Source organism: Hylobates moloch, unplaced genomic scaffold (assembly GCF_009828535.3).
Source record: "Hylobates moloch isolate HMO894 unplaced genomic scaffold, HMol_V3 SCAFFOLD_583, whole genome shotgun sequence".
Taxonomy (NCBI): Eukaryota; Metazoa; Chordata; class Mammalia; order Primates; family Hylobatidae; genus Hylobates; species Hylobates moloch.
The window spans coordinates 4,521-16,826 of NW_026652858.1; the positions used below are offsets into that span (position 1 = coordinate 4,521).

The window sequence follows — 12,306 nt, forward strand, 5'->3', positions numbered from 1 at the left end:
CGTCAATCTTTGTGAGTAGAAAGCATTGGAGAGAAATTCCAAAAGAGCGCTTCCAATCTGCTTTGGAAATGATGCCTCCAGTGTCTGGCCCGGAGGGCATACAGGGATACACCAATGCCCAGATTGTGTAGTTCAGGCAGCTGCTATAGCAGCCACTTCCTGAAGTTCATGGTGGCCAGGAGAACTGAGCAGCCACGAGCTTCTCCTGATACTGCCCTTTGCCAAATCTGAAGTGGAGCCTGTCTGGCATGACATTTCTTTGTAAACAGCTTTACAAGTGGCCCACAAGGCAAGTTTCTGCGGAGCTCTGAAGTGTGGATTATGCAATGCTTATACTAACTGATTAACTCCCTTTAAGTTTTTCCTATATTTGTTGAATAAAATTAAACAAATTATATTTACAACTTTACATTCTTTCTGCTTACTTCGTATTTTGTTGTAAATGTCTTCTTATATTGTATCTCCAATAAACTTTTTTTTTTTGAGACAGAATCTTGCTCTGTCATCCACGCTGGCCACCTCCTGGGCTCATGTGGCTCTCCTGCCTCAGTCTCCTGAGTAGCTGGGATTACAGGTACCTGCCACAATGCCTGGGTAGTTGTTTGTTTGTTTGTCTGATTTTTTTGTTGTTTTTTAGTAGAGATGGGATTTCACCACGTTAGCCAGACTGATTTCAAACTCCTGACCTCAGGAGTTTTGTCTCACCCACCCAAATTGCTGGAATTACAGGTATGAGTCACTGCACCTGACTCTAATCATTGATTCTAATGATTATAAATTGTTCTCATTGGGGAATATCGACTTCTTTAGTAATTTCTCTTCTCTTAGGCAAGAGGTTATTTTGAAATACTTGCTATTATCATTTTAGAAGTCAAGTTTTTTTCAAAGCAGTCTTTCTTTTCCAAATTTGAGACTTCTTCTTAAGAAATAATTCAAGAAATGAAAATACTGTGACAAAATATAGAACTTTGTGACAGTTCTTGGACACTTTAGAAATATATAGCTATTACTTTCAAAAATAGTAATATAATTCACAATATTATCTGAAATCCATGGAGAGCATATGCTTCAGTGTACCAGACAGAGCAATGGGCACAACCAAGATGTCAATTGTTATGCTACTGTGAGCAGCAGAACAATAGCAAAAGGGTTCTATCCCATCATTTCAACATGGGGGCAAACTTTTTATTAGGATTTCTTGCTAATATCAAAATATTCCGCTAAAACAATTTTGTTTCCTGGGAAATGATATAAAATATCAATAAGCATGATGAAATACACTATCACTATAAAATGCAGTAATTACTGCATGAGATAAACAGGGTTTCACAGAAAGATAAAGTCTTTGTTCACAAAGAGATTCTCAGATTATTTGAATGATATTTAATAAACTTAGAGTTGACCCTTGAACACCATGGTGGTTGGGGTGCCGAGATCCCATGTAGTCAGAAATCAGCGTATAACGTTTGACTTCCTCAAAACTTAGCTATCAATAGCCTACTGTTGACTAGAAGCCTTAATGATAATATTCACAGTTCATTAATGCATGTTTTATATGTTATATGTATACTGTATTTTTACACTAAAGTTATCTAAAGGAAAGAAAATGTTATTAAGAAAATCAAAAGAAAAATATATTTAATATTCATTAATGGAATACTAAATCTAATTAGTGGAAGTGGATCATTATAAGGGTTTTCATCCTCATCATCTTCATGCTGAGTAATCAGAGAAGGAGGAGAAAGAGGAGGGGTTGATCTTGCTGTCTCAGAGGTAGCAGAAGTGGAAGAAACTCCAATTATAAGTGACTCACATAGCTCCAACCAGTGTTATTCAAGGGTCAACAGTATATATAGGTCAAAAGTTTTAAAACTATATTCTCTAATTTTCTAAATAAAATTAAACTACAATACATAAAAAATTAATAGAAAATTTCTTGGAATTTCAGGCAGGTAAAATGGGGCGGGTGGTGCTGGAAACTATATACTAGATAAACCATTGTTCTATTGGATTTCCAATTAGTTCACATATGTGATTAACACACATAAGATGAGAGAGGCAGTGCTTAGAGATGTAGCAGAAAAGGTAGCATAAGGTAGTTCAAGATGGGGCTTAGATGCATGGCTGAAGAATCTGTATGGATCATTTACTAATTCAAACATAAAATGAATACTATGAAGAGAAGAAATGAAATGAAATTACATATACATTCTGAAAGAAGTAAAGATTTCCTGATGGAAAAGTAAAAACAAATAATATTAAAGACATTCCCAAGCACTAAGAAAGAAATTGGCTCTGTGAGAAAGAGAGAGATATCATCAGCTTAATTATTTATATTATAAGTCATCTTGATGCTTTAAAGGTGATATCCTTAAGGATATAACTTACAATACTTTTTTCTTCAAAATGTCAAGTGCCCATGGTGTCTTAATAAGTATTCTAAGCCAATGCAGAAATGAAGAAATGAGACAGATTTTCTTGCACCTAAAGAGCTAATGAGGTCGCAGGGTGAGAAACACAAGTCGACAAGTCAAAATACAACATTGAAAAAGTGAAGCTGGCACAGTGGCTCTGGCCTATAATACCAGCACTTCAGGATTCTGAAGCAGGAGGATCACTTGTGCTTAGCAGTTCAAGACCAGCCTCAGCAACAAAGTGAGAGCCCATCTCTAAGAAAAGATAAACAAGATTAGCTGGGGTTGTGGCATGTTCCTGTATTCTCAGACACTGGCTTGGATGATAGGATTGCTTGAAATTGGGAAGTCAAAGCTGCAGTGAGCTGGTATGGCACCATGCTTAAGCCTGGATGACAGAGCAAGACCGAAGTCCTAACAACTGTCTTGCATGCACGGAACCATCACAGAACAAGGACTTCAAAACTAATATTCTTCTGAAGAACTTAGTGACCATTGTGAGAAAAGCCAGTCTCTGGCAATTCCTGATCTCTGAGAAACAAATATATGGGACCACACGGTAACAAAGAAGATGTTCTCTGACATGGACAAGAGTCTGCTCTGTTTGCTGTGCTCCAACTCTCAGGAGCACTGGGCTCACAAACACTATCTCATTGAAGGGGCAGCTGAGGAACACCAGATAAGAGATAGCTCTGCGATCACCTGAAAGCTGGAAGGTGGCAGAGTTAAAGAGATTAGAAGGACGATGAGAATCATCATGGTGATTACTCCATTCTTTACTGAGTGCCAGGTGCTGTTCTAGGTACCAATGATGAAATTTTGAATAAAATATGCAACTCTACCTTCCTTCATGGAGCTTGGACCCAAACAGAGTGTCAATAAGTAAGTGTCATTATTATTGACTCTACAGTTCAATGCTAAAAGCATTGAAAAGCCACCAGAACTACTAGCGCAAAGAAACGTATTTTGGAAATATATTTAATATTACTAGACAAACGAGTATGGGACTAGCACACTACAAAATCTGGGGGCTAGCATAGTGGATTCTGAAGCAGGATGTTTCCCTGAACATTAGCCGGGATACAGGAAATCTTCACTCTTCAGTTCCCTAAACTGTTCTGCCTTCTGAAACCTCAAACTGAAAAATATCCATTGAGGATGAGCAGTGAAAAATTTGTTTTTCTTTCCCCTTTTAATGTATTTATGTATTACATCCGTTGCTTGCATATACCACTCAGAGTGTGGAATCTATGGTGTTTGATTTTCTGTTGTTCAACCTCGTAATTCTTTTGCAGGAGAAGCTCTTAAAGCAAATGAGGATTTTGTGGAAAAAGATTCAAGAAAATCAGAGCAATCTAAATGAGGAGAGAAGAACAGCCTTCATCTGGAGGGTAAGTATGAGACCGTGAGTCCTCATGACCAGCTTGAGACAGGCATGCTGACAACATTTATATTAGCAACTTGAGTTGACCGCATGTTCTCACTCATAGGTGGAATTGAACAATGAGAACTCATGGACACAGGAAGGGGAACATCACACTCTGGGGACTGTTGTGGGGTGGGGGGAGGGGGGAGGGACAGCATTAGGAGATATACCTAATGCTAAATGACAAGTTAATGGGTACAGGAAATCAACATGGCACATGGATACATGTGTAGCAAACCTGCACGTTGTGCACATGTACCCTAAAACCTAAATTATAATAAAAAAAAGAAAAAAAATTCTCATATACCAGATTTTGTCATGTGTTTATTCATAGGCTGAAAAACAACCAGACTGCTCAATATAACAATTGTTCAGGTTTTCTGTAAATGCTTTTCAGATAAATAAAAATAAATATAAATTCTGAAGGACAAGTATGTGCTAAAATTAGTAAGTGTTTCAGGCAGAGCTTTCTGTATAAATGAATTATGTAATATTGATTAAATAATATATAATTGAGGAATAAAGGCATTTAATGGTGAATATGATGTTGTCCAGGGACAAAAAAGCAGGTGGGATCAGTAATTTAAGAAATGTGCCTGTGCTGGTGAAATCTGATAGCAAAGGACCCAGATGATGTCAGCTCAACTAGGAGAAAACGTAACACGATGAAAAGCTGAGGAGAAGGGACAACAAATGACCGGGCGAGTGAGAGAATAAATATTTCAATATCGAGAGGAGAAACACAATGGAATGGAGATTCATGTTCTTAGAATGGCAGGGCAATTCAGAGCCTGTGGCTTTTGAGGGAAGAAAGATGGGAGACAGAAAAGATGTAGTCAGTTTGAGAGATGGGAGTTAAATTTTTTACTAAGATCCTTTCCGTGTGATGGCTTCTGATCCTGATTGTAATATACTAACAACATCTCTACTTAGAGTGATTGTTTGCGCTGTGAAGTACAAACGTTTGAGACTACAAACTAAGTGAATAACAAAGATTATATATATTATTGATGACAATTTAACAATCAATCATAAATTGTAGTTGTTTTCTAATGGTATTTCAGATTTAAGAGGACATATATTTAAACATTTAAATCTAAAGGACTTTTTTGCAGGTGTTCGGGAATTGATGAATTACATAAATTTTGAAGGAAGGTCTTGCTTAACTCATCATCCTGTTTGTAAAGGGTGGAAAATAAAACAAGGAATGAGGAGGATGAATTTGTGGGTTCTGCGAGATGGAAGTCGACCTAAGCATTTAGCCTACAAAATCCATGTCCCTACAGAGTGATGTGGTTTTATGGGCACAGATGATCAGGAATTAGTACAGGAAGCTGCATGCAGTTTTTCATAAAGGAGAAAAACAACATTTAGAGAGACTGAACAAGGAATACCAAGAGATTTTTCAGCAACTCCAGAGAAGTTGCATCAACATGGATCAAGAGTAAACACTTGAAAGAAATGCATCAGGAACTAATGGAAATGTGTCATAAACCAGATGTGGAGCCGCTCCATGTAAGAATCGAGGGTGTCCTTGAGACACTTTGTGTTAGCTGACCTTTACATCTTTGCCTTCCATTGGGTACAAAAGACATTATTTCTTCATCTCCTGCATTGATGGTGAGAGTCATTCCCACCGGCTATAGAGATAAACTATAACTCCTAACCTAATCATGGAAAGAAAGCTTTATGGAGTTGTGCAACTAGATTTCCATAGAACATTTTCTAGCACAAGCTTCCGCCTCCAGCACATTTCATTCAAACTCTGGAAGAAAAAAATTCATGTGAAAATTCTGTTTTTGTTTCCGCAAGATAATACAAAGAAATTAGGGAAAAACTAACATTTCCTTCTTCCTCCTTTTGGGAAGTCTTAGGTGTGAAATGCTCTTGATTTGAGCCACATTACCCTTCGGGGACTAGCCCTGAAAAAGACCACATTGTAGACAGCTGCAGCAATGCGCAGTCACTAGTCACAACTTTCTCTCTCACTCAAATTTAGGGTCCTGAATTTATCAGAAATAGATTATGTCAATAGGTCTTACAGGTATAATAAGTGTTAGAGGTGAGAATACATTTTAAAACTGTTGCAGTGATAGTATGTGGTAATTCTAAAGTTTTCGGAACCTAAAGAGCAGATCCGCAGAACAGCAACTTGTTTGTTTGTTTGTTTGTTTGTTTATTTGTTTGTTTGTTTGTTTTGAGACGGAGTCTTCTGTCATCCAGGCTGAAGTCCAGTGGCCCAATCTCAGATCACTGCAACTTCTGCCTCCCTGGTTCAAGTGATTCTCTTACCTCAGCCCCCCTAGTATCTGGGAATAAAGGTATGCACCACCGCACACAGCTAATTTTTTTGTATTTTTAGTAGAGATGGGTTTTTGCCATGTTGTCAGGGCTAGTCTGGAACTCCTGACCTCAGGTGATCCATCCACCTTGTTCTCCCAAAGTGCTGGGATTACAGGTGTGAGCCACCTCACCCAACAGGAATAACAACTTTCTAAAGAAGTCATTTTTTTTCTCTCTCTCTCTCTACAGGATTTGGGAGACATGGTGGCAAGGTATGTTATTGGCCGTCAGTGCAAGCTGGAGCACAAGGCATGCTATGAAAAACATCAAGCTGTTTCCAACAATGTGAAAACATAATTTACTAACACCACAATGTCTCAGTGTGATTGTGTGTGTGTACTCATGTCTTTGTGTTGTATGTTGAATGTTACCTATGCCTTGTATCAGACATTAACCTTTTCTTACTTTTCCAAGTAACTCAGGGGGTTATGTTTTGAAGAGTTCAATGCAGAAGTTGCTAGAATACGATTGCCTCTTTTTAGGATTCAGAATCATAATTAGAGATCAACTATTTGGTGGCAGATAGGGAGAGAGGCATTTATCTTTCGGTGGCAGTAGGTTAGAAATGGAGTGAAGAGTTAGAAAGATTCCCTAAGAGCCGGAAACCCATCCTAGGATGGTGGAGGTACATTACAATATCAGAAGTGGGTTTGAATGAAGCATTTGCTGTTGGAATCTATTTCTTAAACACAGACATCAGAAACTTAACCAACTCAAGCTACTTCCTTGCAGGAGTGAGTCCGTGCTGCTGCACATGCCCCAGCCTGTGAATCCAGAGCTCACTACAGGGCCCATCACTGGGCTGGTGGATAGGTTCAACCCCTTTCTAGGTGAGTGTCACCCTCTTGGTGGGATCCACATGCAATGCCTTCAATTCTGGTTTTCTATGGGCAGCTTTCCCAATGTAATGATCTTTCATTTAGAAGAAAATAGCCTGTGAATAGGTATTTATATTTATAGTTTCATTGTCATCAAACAGACAAAACTAAATAAAAGATGGTGGAATCAGCCATATAACAAATTTCTTAGAAAATTAAAACGTGCAGAAGGGCCCTTTAGGATGTAGAACCATTCATGTATGGTTCAACCGTGATACAATTTCCTGCATACAATTATTACAAGAAGTATACAGAACTGAATTAATTCAGGACATTTCAATTTCAAATTCAGTGCAGGTAATGACTGATTTGAGTGACAGTGTTTTTTTAAATACATTTCAGGTGAAGTTTCATAGCATTTATAACTTTAATCATGTGCACTTTAATCAACTAAAGCATACACGAGTAACTTATATAACAGTACAAAACTGAGAATCTGTGAATGATAGGAACGTGATTTGTTGGTTGATGAGGCCTTAGATAGAACTCCAGGATAGATCATGATAAATCCAGCAGATAAAAGATGTCTGTGCCTGAATCTGGCATGAAAGTCAGATAGTTCTTGCAAGGAAGCTGCACTTTTCAGAAGGCAGAGTCAGATTTTCTCTTTAATTATGAATTGACTTGTTTAAGTGGCAGATTATAATATTTCTGGCAAAGTGATAACTTTTTTATTTGGGTCTAAGGATGGCTCCCCACCTCATCTCCTGCCCCAAGCCTCCTGCTCTGCCCTGACAGAGAAGAGACAATGAAGGTTAATTTTATTGCTATGGACTTGGCTTCAGTGCAAGAGCTTCCAGTTTTTCAGTTGTTATGAAAGGTCGCTAACTAGACATAGGCATGGCCTTCCTCCCCTTTATACTTTTGGAGTTTATAGAAATTGCAATCATTGAAGTTTAGGCGTTTACTTGTGCAGATATCCTAACACTCTTTGATTCCAATATTTTTCCAGACAGAAGTTTCTTTCTAATCTTGACCTGTGTTTTCTAGTGAGAATCTCTTTCTTATCTGAACCTAAGAATTTATAAACTGCGTTTCACTGGAACATTTTCTTTTTTCCACTGTGGAAATTTCCTTCACTTGGGAAGTAACCAATTACAATATCAGGCTGTTTGAGGATGTGAGAAGTTTGATGTTTAGACATGAATCTTTGCATTCTGACAGATCTGACAATTTTGCTGCATGGAGAGCCTGGGTCTTCTACTCTGGCAAACACTACTGTTAGCTGGATGTGGACAACTCTTGGGACTGGGCTCTGGGAGTCCGTATGGACTTCTCGATAAGGAAGGATAGCACAATCGTTAAATCTAAGGACATATTTCTTCTTTTATGTGCCTGCTGTCCTGACTCATATTTCCAGGGATAACCTGGCATACGTAGACACTATGTAAAGCCCACATCCATTAGAAGTTTATAACACTATGTTTTCATGTGACTGTTTTCTTATTCCTGTAGTGCATATTTCCTGGGATAATAAAATAACCACTTGGTACATTCCCCTTGTTTGAAGTTCTGAGACAGCTACTCTTTGGTTCTGATGATCTCAACATTGCCCCAACTCCAACAAAATCTAAGTGTTTTCTTGATGGCGATTACTGCCATTCACCCTTCGAAGATATTACTGAGAGGTGGATGTTGGGCAGTGTTGGAACTGGGCTGTTGGATTTTGCAATGATTCTTGGACAATGAGAAATGACATGCTGGTTAACTCCAAGAAAATTTTTCTACTTTTTTGTGTCAAGAAGGCTACAAGTGTCATCTCAAGACCTCTTCCCCACTGTTATCTCAGTATCCAGAGAGGCCTCTAGGCCAGATAGGGGTGTTTCTAGATGATGAATGTGGCATAGTAAGCTTTGTTAATGTGGCCAACAGTTTTCTCATCTGTAGCCTCTCTGGTTCTTTCCCTTACCCTCTTACAACATTGCTTTGCTTTGCTTTGCTTTGCTTTACACTCAAAGAATCAGAGATAGGTCAGTAACATGACTGAAGGTATCAGAAACACCAACTTCTGAGTATGCTAACCTACTGACTACTTGACATTCTTTAGCTTTTTCTATGAAACTTTGTACCATTTTTTAAAGTGTGGAGGTAAGAATTTCTTTTCATTTTCATTAAACTACTCTCTCTTAGAATACTGGGCATGTCTATTCTTCTGTGCTGTATCTTTTCTTTCCCTTGATTTCCAAGCCAGCCCAGGTAAGTGAATACCTGAGTGTGTTTACCCAAACTGATGGGTTAATGCAAGAGCACAGGTTTCTTCCCCCTGAACTGGAATTTTCTTTTCTCTGTTCCACATCTGCTAAGTCCCATTTCATCAAGTGTAAGTTCCAACATTTCTTCAGGGAATTCTTTCTTTAGCTCCTGAACTAGATTAGGCTATTTGTTTTAAAGACTCAGAAAAACTTACACTTTTCTTTGTAAAACTCACAGTGTAATAGTAGGCATCTTTTCTGCTTCTCAGATTACAAGAAAAGGATTGTGTTTGTACTACACACAGGTATATTCCAAGAAAGTACACAATGCTTAAAATACAACTGATATTCATTAATTGTCTGTTTGAATAAAACAATAAATGCACAAAATAATTGATAAAAACATATGATACAACTGTTTAAAAGGCTAACAAATTTACCCCTGTATTCCTTTCGATTTTGGCTACCAAATGTAACCAAAATCAACAGGGATACTGAGAAATATTATTTAATAAAGTTATAAATTGGACTGCTTATCAAATTGATAGGCTCAGTCAATTTTGTTTAGCTCAGGAACAAACTATCGATGGACACAGATCTTAAGAGAGTGACAATGATACAGATAAAAAGACTGAAAACCTGTAAGATTTTAGTAATTTCACCGATGGCATCCTACAGACAGTTACCTGGGAACATGTCATTACCAGAATAGAAAGTAAGACTCACTTTTTGCTTCAGAAAATACAGAATACTCAGAAGCCTCATTACATTTTAAGAAAACTGCACATTTATTTAGGTGTTTGAGGTTTTTAAAATACATGTGCAGTAAAATATCCTTATTATCAGAAATACCTATATTTTGATTGTGTTAATTTTGTATGAAGACTTTCCTTAAGTATAGACTGGAAATTGGTTGCAGGACTCCCCACAGATACCAAAATCCTTAGATGCTAATAATCCTCAGTTGTCCTTACGTAAGATGGGGAAGTATTTGCATGTAGCCTAAACACATCCTCCAATGTACTTTAATTATCTCTAGATTACTTAAAATACTTAATGCAATGTAAATGCTATGTAAGTAGTTGTTACACTGTATTATTTAGGGAATAATGACGAGCAAAAAAAGTCTGCACATGTTCAGTGAAAAGGTAATCTTTCTATTTTTTTCCTGAAATTTTAATCCATGATGAGTTGAATCCATGGGTGCAGAACCCATGCACATCGAGGTCCAACTGTATATCAAATATCATATTTAATGGTGTATTTTCTAGTATTTAATCTAATTACTGACAATATGGCACACAACAAACATATCCAAAGTTTCTGATATGTGTTTTTTGAATTTATTTAAAGCAATCTAAGAATGCCTCCTTTAATGAGGATTGCTGAGAACAAAGTCTAAAAAGGCTGACTCCATTTATAAAGAGTAACTCTGATCCAAAAGTTTAATGACAGATGGGTTGCGTAATGGGTTATTTCAATGATAGGAGGAATGCAAACATGCAATTCTGTAGTCATTTATATTTTAATAGCATTATACTGTTTTAACCATCCTCATCTTGTATATAATCTCATTGTATATTAGAATACTACTATTAGAGCAATAAAGAAGAATGGATAAATACGGTCAGCTTTTTGCTTTTGTTTTGTTTTGTTTTTGAGACAGGCTCTCACTCTGTCGCCCAGGTTGGAGTGTGCTGGTGAGATCACGGCTCACTGCAGCCTCGAAATCCTCAGATCAAGCAATCCTCCAACCTCAGCCTCCCAAATAGCTGGACTACAGGCTGAACTGTCATGCCTGAGTAATTTTTTTCTTGCTGTTGCTAGAGAGAGAGGGTCTCACCCGGTTGCCCAGGCTTCTCTCAAGCTCCTAGCTCAAGTCATCCTCCCACCTCAGCCTCTAACAGTGCTGGGACTATAGGCATAAGCCACTATGCCAGGCCTAAATACAGCCAATTCAACTGAAGTTTAAATTATTTGTGTTTCACTCTCTTTCATTATAAGAATTATCTGTGTCTTAAAATGTGTTTTGAACATGAATTACTTTATGATTGCCCCTTCATAAGAATAGTTCTTAATGTTTAAGAATAATTCACAAAAATATGAAAATTCCTTCATAAAAGTGACTTGAATTAATAGAAGGAATACTAGATACAGGCAGTGGATAATCAAATTTTAAGTGAATTATCTTATTCTGTCCTACAATTGTAAGAGAAAGTGATCCTCCCACCTCAGCCTCTCAAAGTACTGGGAATTATAGGCGTGAGCCACCATGCCTGACATAAATGTGGCCAATAATTTAAACTTCAGTTTAATTGGCTGTTCTTATAAATTTATGAGAGAAATATGTTTCTCTTATAGTTGTGAGGACTGGATGAGATAATGCACATACAACCTCCACTGATAGGGTAGAATCTCCACCCCGAACAGCAGGTCTAGGGTTGCTATGCCCAAGTTTCCCACTGGCTGTATCTTCCGTCCCTCAAGGGATAAGACAAAACACCCGGGAGACACCATCCCCCTACCTACTCCAGCACAGACTTTAGAGCGTGTGCGAGTGCTAGAGAAGCCACTGTCAACTCCTTTGCAGTGATGCAGAGATTCATCTAGGAGGACTGACAGGCCATAAAAACTGAGAGCTTTGCTCAATGCCTCACATTAATGATTGATTTTGAATCAGTCATGAAAAGGTACATTCCCAAGGGCATTGTCAGAAACAATGGAGACCTTGGTTAGGAACATTAAAGAGGAGCTTGGAATCTTTAGCATGCTTTGTAGCAACAAATACACTTCTGACCGCCAGCCAGAAGGCTGTGTATCTGTGCCAGCCTGCACCCGCTCAAGAGCAATCAAGGTGGAACGTGGACAAATTTGTAAGCACTCCCCAAGCTAACCACTGATTCATAAATAAAGAGCCTTTAGCCCTACTGGCTGAAGAGCTAAAGCACAAATTCTGAGTGAACACTGGGTGAACAATAAATTATTCTGTTCCAGGGAGTGATTCCTAGAAACTAGATGTAAAAATAAAATCACAATCATCTCCGGTGATCTGG

At 38.0% G+C, this 12,306-nt stretch overlaps 1 pseudogene; it reads left to right on the plus strand.

Annotated features, from left to right (window-relative positions):
• The first annotated feature begins 2,806 nt into the window (after nucleotides 1-2,806).
• LOC116464390 (tripartite motif-containing protein 43B-like) lies at nucleotides 2,807-9,068 on the plus strand (annotated as a pseudogene).
• The last annotated feature ends 3,238 nt before the right edge of the window (nucleotides 9,069-12,306 follow it).